General features: G+C 45.6%; 1 pseudogene; it reads left to right on the top strand.

Moving 5' to 3' along the window:
• Window positions 1-8,736: 8,736 nt before the first annotated feature.
• LOC147261085 (tubby protein homolog pseudogene) lies at window positions 8,737-10,654 on the top strand (annotated as a pseudogene).
• Window positions 10,655-10,928: the final 274 nt, after the last annotated feature.

Raw genomic sequence — 10,928 nt, 5'->3', positions numbered from 1 at the left:
CTCTTCTACTTCCTTCTCTAAAAGTACTATGGTATAAGTTCCTATAGCCATATTTTCTAAGTTTATTGTGTTCTGATTGAGACAGGTGAGTCTCTTGAAGAAAGATTATATGTGCCTTTTCTTTTTTAAGTTTTGTGATGACCTTCTGTCTTTTCATTGGATTATTTAACCCATTTACATTCAGCCACATTATTTTGGTAAGGTTAGTCATCTTTATGTTCTGTTATTCCTTGAAAGCAAACTCCCAAACATCTCTGAACCAAACATTCATGAACAGTAAGTGAAACAACAGAAATCAGAAGAGTGAGTGACTTCAAATGCTGGGGAGAATTATCTGTCCTCCCCGAGTCCCCGTTGGTGTGCAAGGGGAAAACCCTCATCTCAGGAGGGCCCCTTCCTGGACTTTAACAAAGGTCTAGATCTGTCCAACTGAAAGAGCACTAAACAACCCCCAGTTGGATTTTAAAGAGTCATTAAAGAAGAAACCTGTGTGTTGTAATCTGTGCTTCTACCTTCCCGTGCATGTTCATGTTTTCATGTGGTATTTCTGCAGCATCGCTCTGGCACGGTGTGCCGCTTCCCGTCTCGTATCCTTCCCTTTCACACGTTGCCAATCGGGCGTCACTCGTTTCTTCCTCGTAGCCGCAGGTGTGCCGTCTTCTCCTGGTGGGTCCACTGTGTGTCCCCTCTCTCTCATATCCCGCTCAGCTTCCCTGGCGCTGTCGTCAGGGCCGGATTAACACTCCACAGTGTCCCTGGGCAACAACCTGTTAGTGCCCCCCCCCCAACCCCCCCAACCCACAAACCCAACCAGCACCGCGGTATCAACAATTAACCACAGAAGATTATAATATTGTCCAGTCAGTGCTTTAATATCAAACAGTCTCCAAGTACAAATTAAATGACAGAACATTTAACTTGGACTTTCTTTAGAACAAAAACAAAGAGATTATATAATAGTCACTCCTATCTTATCTGCTTATGGCTTTTCCTTTTGTAAGCATATCTATAGCATATGCTATTCCTTTGGTAAGCATATTTTACACTGGCCTCTTTCTTGACTTTAAATGGGCAAACTGGTGTATAATATCTTCAAAATCAAGACCACTAACAAGTTCGTGTTCAATGGCCAAGAGGGAAAGTGCAGAAAGCCGTCTTTGTGACATTGTGGTCCTCAGGTCATTTTTAACTCTTTTTAATACAGAAAATGACCTCTCACCCTCACAGTTCGACACAGGCAAAGTTAGAAACATTCGGAGTGCAACATATACATTTGGTCCAGATGGATATGTTGCACTCCTAATGTAGAGGGGCCCTCTAAGGATCTAGGGCCCCTGGGCAACTGCCCAGTTGCCCTAATGGTTAATCTGGCCTTGGCTGTCGTACGTTTTCACTCCGTCGCTCCAGTGTATCCGTATTTTCGTTAGCGGTGTCTTGAAACGGATCTTTTTTTCTTTGAGGACCTTTTTGATGTCCGCATACGACCTCCGTTTCTGGACGACTTCAGCAGGATAGTCGTGATCAAAAAAGATGAGTTTGTTTTCCACTTGTACTTTTTCCCCCATGCCATCTTCAGGGTCATTTCTTTTGTCTCAAACTTCAGAAAGTTAACCATGATGGACCTGGGTGTAGCATTTGGGCCCGGTTTCTGTGCGAGGCTGCGATGCGCTCGTTGGGTATGTAGCTCCACTTCTTCAGGTAGCTGGAGCTCTGTTTTTAGCAGTCGCTCAGTGTACTGACTGGTGGAGTTTTCTTCCATCTCTTTCTCCTCTGGGATGCCGAAGATTCGGATATTGTTTCTCCGTGATCTTCCCTCAAGGTCTCTTGTCTTCTCTTGCATCTGTCCAGTCTGCTCCAGCATTTCCATCATCACTTCTCCCGCATCTGCTTTCTATTCCTCCAGCTCTGCTATGCGTACCTGGGTCTCAGCCTGAGCCTCCTTCTGTGTCTGTAGTTCGTTAATATTGTCTGTTAGTTTACGTTCAATTTTTGCTGAAGAGTGCTTATTTCTTCTTTCAGTTCGTCTTTTAGAGTGTTCAGTTCGTGTCGTATCTCTTGTTTGAGGTCTTTTATGTCTTCACTGATTGGAGCCGGCCCAGTTCGCAACGTCTCGTTGTGGTCTGCTCCGTCCATTTTCTTTGCTGTGTCGTCCTCGTGTTCGCTTGCTTCACTTTCTTTCTAGTTATTTCCTCAGTTTTATCTTGTTTCTGTTTCGTACCTGTTCTTCGGTTGCCTCTTCCACCCATAATATGATTTTAATTATCGAGTGTTGTTCTTGGGTGGGTTTTCATTTTCCCACTTGGGAGAGTAGTTAACTATGTGTCTGCACTATCGGCCATCTTCCCGGAAGTCGATTGAACAACATTTGAAGTAATGCGCTACCGAGTTGCTGGGCTTGGTTTGCGCTCATGTGACGTCACAGTGCGCCCACATACACAATGAATGGACTTCCTCCGCGCAGCCTGCGCCTTGCGCGTTCAGTGTGAAACTTCCTTGACACGGAGTCGTGCCCATGAGCGCATCGCCGCATGCAGGCGTTTCTGGTTGGCTGACAGACGGACACGTGGGTCACGTTACCAGCATTGCTAGTTGTGATTGCTTAACACGGATTCACTACCACAGGTTATGCCCTGGATGTTTGCCCTTGACCATACGCACTACAGGGTGGCTGTTGGTGCACATCCGGGACATGATGGCTCTTGTGGACAGACATCCAGATTTCTTTGCAGAGTTCATGTCAGGACATTCTGTCGTGCACAAAACTACCAACAAATTCTCTGCTATGGCAATCGACCAGTGCCATGAACAGAACAATGCTATGGTGAAAGGATCCGGAGGGGCAGTTGGATTGACTGGGAATCCAGGAGCACTGAGATGCTGGATGGTAGCTGGGCCAGAGATTGCAAGGATCACTAAAGAGTTTGAAGAACAGGCAACAAAGCAACAGTGTAAACCCAGTGACTCAAGACAACATGAGCAGCGACCTGCAGTACAAACAACATTCCTGAAGGAGGTCCAAGCCCTTGTGAAGGTGCTGGAGGAGATGGGGATCCCTTTTTTCGAGCACATCCAGGATCTTCTAGTCATTGACACAAGAGACATTGTTGATACTCAAATAGCTGACACTGTAAGAGGAATTGATACCCTTGGTGAGGAGCAGTCCACCCAGTTTGAGACTGAAAGGCTGGAAAAGTGCACAACACCTATCACACATCCTCTTCCAAAGAACAAGTTGTCACTGTTCAGCGGGCCACCTGTCAAGGTCAAATCAAAAGAGAAGGCACAACTTGCCGCACTGAAGAGTGACTGTGGTCTTTTTTCTAGGCTGTACATCTCATGTCAAACAAGAGCTGGAGACATCAACCATTTCTTTTCCCGTGAAAACCACGCAGCGCCCCCAGCTCTGTCAAGTGGAGGAAAACTTCAGCGTGGGGTGAAGGCTGATCTGCTTTGCTGCCTTGAGTCAAATCTGCCTGACAACAAGAGTGTTCCTGAGGCTGATGCAGTTGTTCTAGATGGCGCAGCTGTGGTTCAAATGCTGAAACCAAATACATCACGAACATTCCAAGAGGATGGAGAAACTGTTTTTGCAGCATACATCTCTGCTCCACTTGATGTAAGCTCCCGTGTCGACCTTGTCTGGGATGCACCCCTACCTGCCAGCCTGAAAGCCTTAACAAGATAGAAAAGGGGAAAGACAGTGAACGATCGCTGTTCCGTTACCACAATGAATCATTGTGCTGACTTTTATTTTGAAAAAGTTTATTTTGAAAGGACAGGAAGTACACGTAAGTTTAGCGATCTCAATTTCCTGCTCATGGACTGGAAGTGAAGGAAAACATTTGCAAGGGATGTCGTTTTTTTCTGACAGCTTCATCCTGTTGAATTTGTCAGCATCTTACACCCTTTGATAGCATCGCCGGTATGTAGTAAAGCACATTTATGTTGGAAATGAGCGCAGATGATAATTTTGTGATGGCGTTTATTTTTGCTAACTTTGTGGGGAGAGTTGAGGACTCTATTTCTGCCGTTGATCATTTCTCTATGACTGTTGTTGAAGTTCATATAGATGGTGATGATATGTTAAAATACAGTGGTTAAATGAATAAAGGGACTTAAGCAGCTAACTAACAAGTTGATGAAAGGTATGGTTGAAGAACAGTCACTTTAGTTCATGAGGACTTTATTAGGAGTATATTTACACTGTGTGTTGGTGCAGTCAGAAGAAAGAAAGCAATTCCATTTGTATTCATTATGTGTTTTGTGTGTTATAGTTTTACTCTTCCCTGCGTCAATAAACCTGTGGACAACGGGCAACTGTCTTCAGAGTGGTGATGTTCAGAAGGAGTTTATCTGTCTGCTAAAGTGTACAGCAGTACACATACTAGAGGCACCACAGTCACAGTCACCCATAGAATGATCTGTGGTGCTGATGTACGACCGAACCACTGAATGGATGGAGGGTAACGATGCCAGGAAACACCTTTTCTCCCAGAGGTCCAGGAACTTGGAGAACATCCCTCCAACCCAGGCAGCCCTTAAAGAGCACATCAAGAGGACTTGCTTTCAAGCCAACCTGTGGAACCAGTCAGTGGTCTTGGATCCGAAGATATCAGAGCCATCTGACTGGGGCTGGATGAAAGAATCTGCTGGATGGCAACCTTTCTGGACAGCTCTCCCTCAAGCAGCACAATTTTGCAAGGAGCTGATCTGTAACTGCCAGAAAGGGTGCACTGGACCATGCATGTGTGTCAAAGCTGCACTTGCATGTACAGATCTTTGTTGTTGTTCAGGAGACTGTTAGAGTTTAATGATTCACCACAATCATCACAGAATCCAGGAAAGTGCCAGGCTAACAGGGTGCAGAAGGAACGCACGTATCTGGGGGTGAAAAGGTGGGGAACCAGGGGGCGCTACTCATGACTAATAGACGGTTAAGAAATGAGATTATTTCCATTACGTGACATGAGGAACTGTGGGACTGTCTATTTGCCATAACTCCATCCACTTTTTATTTTTGTTTTGTCAAGAAACCTTCTGTTCTATGACAGGTGCTGTATGAAACACACATTTTTATTTATATATATATATATATATATATATATATACATACATACATACATATGTACACACACACACATATATATATATACATACATATACATATATACATATATATGTATATGTATGTAGTACAAGTTATTATCATTATTCTGATATTCATCATAAAAACATTTCACTCGTTGCTTTCATTTTTTGGGAAATAAACCACCCATTTGCACATTTCGGCTCTCTTTTTCCAGATGATTTGACCTTGACATTGATCTAAAGGCATTTTCTTTAATTATATTGATCTCAAATGTGTCACCAACTGACTGGGCACCCAAAATTCAGTAGGAAATGAATCCTTAATTGTATTTTTACAGAGTTTGCTTCCAAAGTTAAGCATTTTTCAATATTTTTGGTGGCCATTTTGAATTTGACCTCTCCCGGGCCTCAAGGGTCAAATCTGACTTGCCTCAAATAAACCTCATGGTATCATCTTACTATGGTAGGAGTTTCAAGCTTTTCTCAAAAAGTGCACAATGTTTTGGTGATCCACTGTACCATCCCTGTGATAGAGCACAGCTCGATGTTCAGCTCCCGTCTCCTCAGAGAGCAGAGAAGACTCTTGTTTTGAGTGGTCTGGTCTTGATAAAACTGACTGCACCTTTGATGGCAGTCATAACTGCACTTAATTCAGGGGAAAGTTGCCTTGATGCAAGTACTTCTCTGTGTATAATGAAGTGCGTCCACTCAGCACTGGGTGAGGCCTTCTTGATGAGTGCCCCAAGTCCTTTTCTCTTCCCTGCCATGGTTTGTGCCCCATCACTGCAAACACCAGTGCAGTTCTCCCACTTGAGCCCATTCTCAGTCAAGAAGCAGTCCAACATTCTGAAGAGCTCTTCGGCTGTGGCTCTGTCTCTGACATACCTACAAAAAGTAGATCCTCACACAGGGAGTTTGTCAAGTCAAAACGTACACAAGCAAGAAAAAAACCCTCTTTGTTGTTGTCAGTTGCTTCATCAAATTGTAAGGCAGAACGCTCGTCTTGAGTTCATCTACCAGCTGTTCTTGAAGACGGTGAGCAATGTCATCTATACGTCTGGTGACAGTGTCATTGGACAGAGGGATCGTTTTGGTTTGGCAGCACTTGGGTCATCCACCATGACAGAGACCATGTCCAATCCTGCAGGCAGGATCAGCTCCTCTGCTATGGTGGAGGGTTTTTAGCACTGAGCAACTTGGTATCCACCTGATATGAAGCTAACAGCGCTCGCTGGTTTGCTGAAGTAGCGCTCACAAAGCGGGATGATTGTTGGCAAAATTCGGCACGTTTTCACTGAAAAAACTCCAGCAGCTTACCAGCGTGATTGGGGTGGAATGTCTTCAAGTGGCGCCTTAATTAATTGGCTCCGTGCTGTCTGCTGCCAGCACTTTTAGACACAGTGAACACACCGGTCTGTCCTCGTCTCCCACTGTAGTCACAGTCAAGCCAAGTGCTACATTCACTTCGTCATATTTCCTCATCTTAGCTTTCGGGTGACTTTCTTTTGTCTCATTATCTTCGTCTCTCTCCTTCTTTCCTTTCAACCCTGTTCAAATTTTTTCCATGTTGTCTCTTGAGGGTTGGTTTACTGCACTTAATATCGCCTGCTTGGTGCAAAAAAACCCCCCAAAAAACGTACACCAGAAAGCCAATACTCCCTGCACTGACAGGACCAGGCTCAGACACAGGACACAGATGCAGGGTTCACGGCAAGGGGTTTTATTGTCTGACACTCTGAGCAGAGAAATCAAAGAGCTTTGAAAATTAAACTAATCTACTCAGAGCTATGAAACAGACACAAAATGAAAATCGCTCCAATGAAGGAGGAAAACACAAAAGCTATCAAATACTATCAATAAATAAAAATCACTCCAAGCGGAGGAAAGAAAAAGGGCTGTAAACAAAACTACTAACCCTGGACTAAGGTATAAAACTTACAACCAAAAACTCTCTCAGAGGGATGCAAACAGAAATCAACAGGCAAACTTGAGGTAACTTGATCAAGGATGTGGCAGGGCTTTGAGTCGCTGGCTGGGGTGAACGCACAAGGACGAAACACACTGGCAGTGGACAAAGGGAGACAAAGACTATTTAAACACAAGGTCAGGGGACACAGGTGGAAACAATCAGGGCGGGGCAGACAATCAGACTGGCACAGGAGGAAAGGCAAGTGACCTGAAATGAGAGGAGAGTCAATATTTCACAATAAGACAGGAAGTGACAAGACAAATAACCAGGCGACATGCTTTTGTCTGGACTCAGTGGGGCTGTTTGGGAGTGTTGCAGATAAAGACTGCGCACACACACACACACACACACACACACACACACACACGCACACGCACACGCACACACACACACACACACACACAGCCACACTCGGCAGCAGGACTTCAGAGTGGTGAGATCACAGTCGTAGTTCTGAGGGTGAACTCAGACAAAATCATGGCAGTCTGTCTTCTTGTCATCTCAGTCACTAACAGTGATGTCACCTGTCTGTCATCATCGTCGTCACATGGTATAACAGAACACCTGCACCTGACAACGGATAGAAAAGTTCTGATGGAAACAAACCACCACAACAACGACACCGACATCAAGGAACAGGAAACTAACATGAATTCTAAGGAACAGCGTTGGCAGGATGAACCGGTAAAGAACTTTCACCATTTAACGTCTCTGGCAAACACCAGATGGGTGGAAATGGTACATGTATACATGTTTATAGTACATGTATACATGTTTATAGTACATGTATACATGTTTATAGTACATGTATACACTACATGTTTATAGTACGTGTTTACTTTGGGATATTGTTGATCAAAGTTAGCGTTGTCATCTGTTCTTTTTCTATACGAGTGAACAAGTGATTGGGGCTGAGGTGGAGCTTCCTTGCTGTCATGGCTACTACCTGTGTCACAATCACCTTCTGGACCTTAAGTCTCGTTGCAGTACTATTTGGGTTGTCATCTTGTACCTCAAATAATACTATCAATCGTAGGAAACAGGAACGATGATGCATGAGCCCATCCATCCATCCATTTTCGGGTTGCAGGGGCAGCAGCCTAACAGCAACACCAACAACAACCTTGACAGTTTTGGCGCTAATGTGAAGCTGACATGTTTTCTCTTTCAGCTACAGAGACCTGGCAATGTACAAGAGGAATGCCTGAGGAAATACCTGGAATCAGAGGGAATGCATTTGTCTCGTGCTGGATGCAACTGGACAGAGTCTCACAAAACTCTGTTGGACCAGACTTCTCAGAGCAGCGGGTCCCTCAGCGACTCCTCCCTGAGTGAGCCTGAAGATGGCTCTGACGAGGACACACTCAATCAAAGCAACATGAGGGCCTGGTTGCAAATGGAGGAAGAGGAGGAGGAGGAAGAGGATCAGGAGGAGGAGGAAGAGGAGGAGGAGGAGGAGGAAGAGGAGGAGGAGGATGAGGAACAGGAGGAGGAGGAAGAGGAGGAGGAGGAGGAACAGGAGGAGGAGGAAGAGGAAGAGGGGGAGGAGGAGGAGGAGGAAGAGGAGGAGGATCAGGAGGAGGAGGAGGAGGAGGATGAGGAACAGGAGGAGGAGGAAGAGGAAGAGGAAGAGGAGGAAGAGGAGGAGGAGGAGGAAGATCAGGAGGAGGATTATCAGGAGGAGGAGGAAGACGACAGTGCAGAGTCCCTTCAGTACTCTTCAGAGAGTGAGGAAGATGAAATGTCAGCGTCTCCTCTGTCGGTGGAGGATCTGCAGGAGTTCGCCATGCGTCCTGCTCCTGAGGAAGAAGTCATCCGGTGCAGGATCACCAGGGACCAGAGCAGTTTTTACCCAGTTTACTACCTCCACATGGAGAGGGAAGACGGAGAGAATGTCTTTCTAATGGCCGCTAGAAAAAGGAAGAAGTGTAGAACTTCAAACTATGTGATTTCTACCGAACACTCCAATCTGTCAAGGAAAGCCAGCGGCTATATCGGAAAACTGAGGTCCAATTTGCTGGGTACCAAGTACGCAGTTTATGACTGTGGAGAAAACCCGGCAACAACAAAGAGGAAAGGGAGTGAAGCAGTGCGGCAGGAGCTAGCAGCTGTTAGCTATGAGAGGAGTGATCATGGGGTTTGGGGTCCCAGGAAAATGAAAGTGGTCGTCCCTGGGATCCTGGAGAATGATGCCAGAGTGAGCATTCGTCCACAGAATGAGCAGGAAACCCTCCTGATGAGGCAAGCAAACGATGACATGGATCAGCTGATCACCCTGCAGAGCAAGAGCCCCAGCTGGGATGAGCGGATTGAGTCATTCACTCTCGACTTCAACGGGCGAGTCACACGGACGTCTGAGAAGAATTTCCAGCTCGTCCACCCTCAAAATGAGGACTATGTGGTGATGCAGTGTGGGCGCGTGTCAGAGGACGTCTTCATCCTGGACTACTCCTTCCCCATGTGTGCCTTTCAGGCGTTTGCCATCGCCCTCTCCTCTTTTGATGGCAAACTGCCATTTGGTGAGCTGATTCCCTTATGGACAAGAGGCACTCAGAAGTCGATTGAGGAGGAGACAGAGGACGACACAGATTGGAGGAATGGAGGGACAGCGTCACCAAGTGCGTTGTCCCCTCTCTCCACCCCCAGGCAGGAACCCACAGGGAGTGAACGGAATTCAAGGGCATCGTCTCCTCTGTTTGTGAAAGATCTAAATGAGCTTGTGATGTGTTTCTACTTACCCCCATGGTGAGACCATCCAGTGGAGGATCACCAGGGACCAGAGCAACGGCCTCCCCGTTTATCAGCTCCACACGGACGGGGAAGACGGAGAGAAGGAGTTTCTAATGGCTGCCAGGAAAAAGATGTACAAAACACCTGCACCTGATTTCCTCTGACCCAACAAATGAGTCCAGAAAAGCCAGGAGCTGCACTGGGAAGCTGCCATCGCCCTCTCCTCTTTTGATGGCAAACTGGCCTGTGAGTAACGCAGTCGTGCCTGCAGTGGCCTTCACTCAGCCCCCCTAAGACGCCCGCGGCCAAATCCAGTCCTACATGGGCCATCTTGACTGCGCAACGGAGGCCTTTCAAGCATTCAGCAGTGGTGAAAATACACTGCAACTATGGGACCTACAAGTCTGATGGCTGACATGCAGACAAATTTCAGGGAGGGGTGTTGAATATTTCTCTCTCCCAAAGCCAAGACCAAAGAAGAGAGATGGTAGGAACATCTGGATCCTGCACAGAACCTGAGAACTCCCAGCTCACTGATCGGGGCTCCAAGCTTGAAGAAGGGGAGGGGATTTCTTATGAGTTACTTTTATTCCAATGGGAAAGTGGATTGTTATTAAAAGACAACACAACATGATTTTGAAAAGCTGTATGGATGATGAAGTGTCATATTCTGAGTTGTTTCTTGTTATGGTCTTTATTCATGTTCCCAATCCATTTGGGGCTCTTAAGAATTATAAATGCGTTAAGGGTTTGATAAAGAGGTCAACACTCTTCAAACACATCGTGCTTGTTTTTAGAATGTATTTGTTTTTATTTGATTTCAATATAAATGTTCTAATTCATCAGAAATAAAACAAACCAAACAAATGGATGATAAAAACTCAGTGACGGTGCTCGTCTTTCATAGAAAAGTGATGTTGTTGCCATGGAGCAGTGCCTCTCAATTATTTTCTGTCCCCCCCCCCCCCCCCCAGCAAGAAGAAAACAATTTGCCCCCCCCCTCTCCACCGTGACTCTAAATAATATCATTGTTCTATAAAATTGTTATTAGTACACCTCTGCATAACATTGTATCCTTGTTAACATGAAAGAAAACAAGGCAGACAAAAGAAAGAAATGTAGTTCAACTTACAACAAAGAA

This window comes from Aulostomus chinensis, chromosome 5 (genome assembly GCF_037954235.1).
Source record: "Aulostomus chinensis isolate RoL2024-O1b breed Wild chromosome 5, RoL_Achi_v1.0, whole genome shotgun sequence".
NCBI classification, from domain to species: domain Eukaryota; kingdom Metazoa; phylum Chordata; class Actinopteri; order Syngnathiformes; family Aulostomidae; genus Aulostomus; species Aulostomus chinensis.
This window is presented reverse-complemented; position numbering and strand designations above follow the sequence as displayed.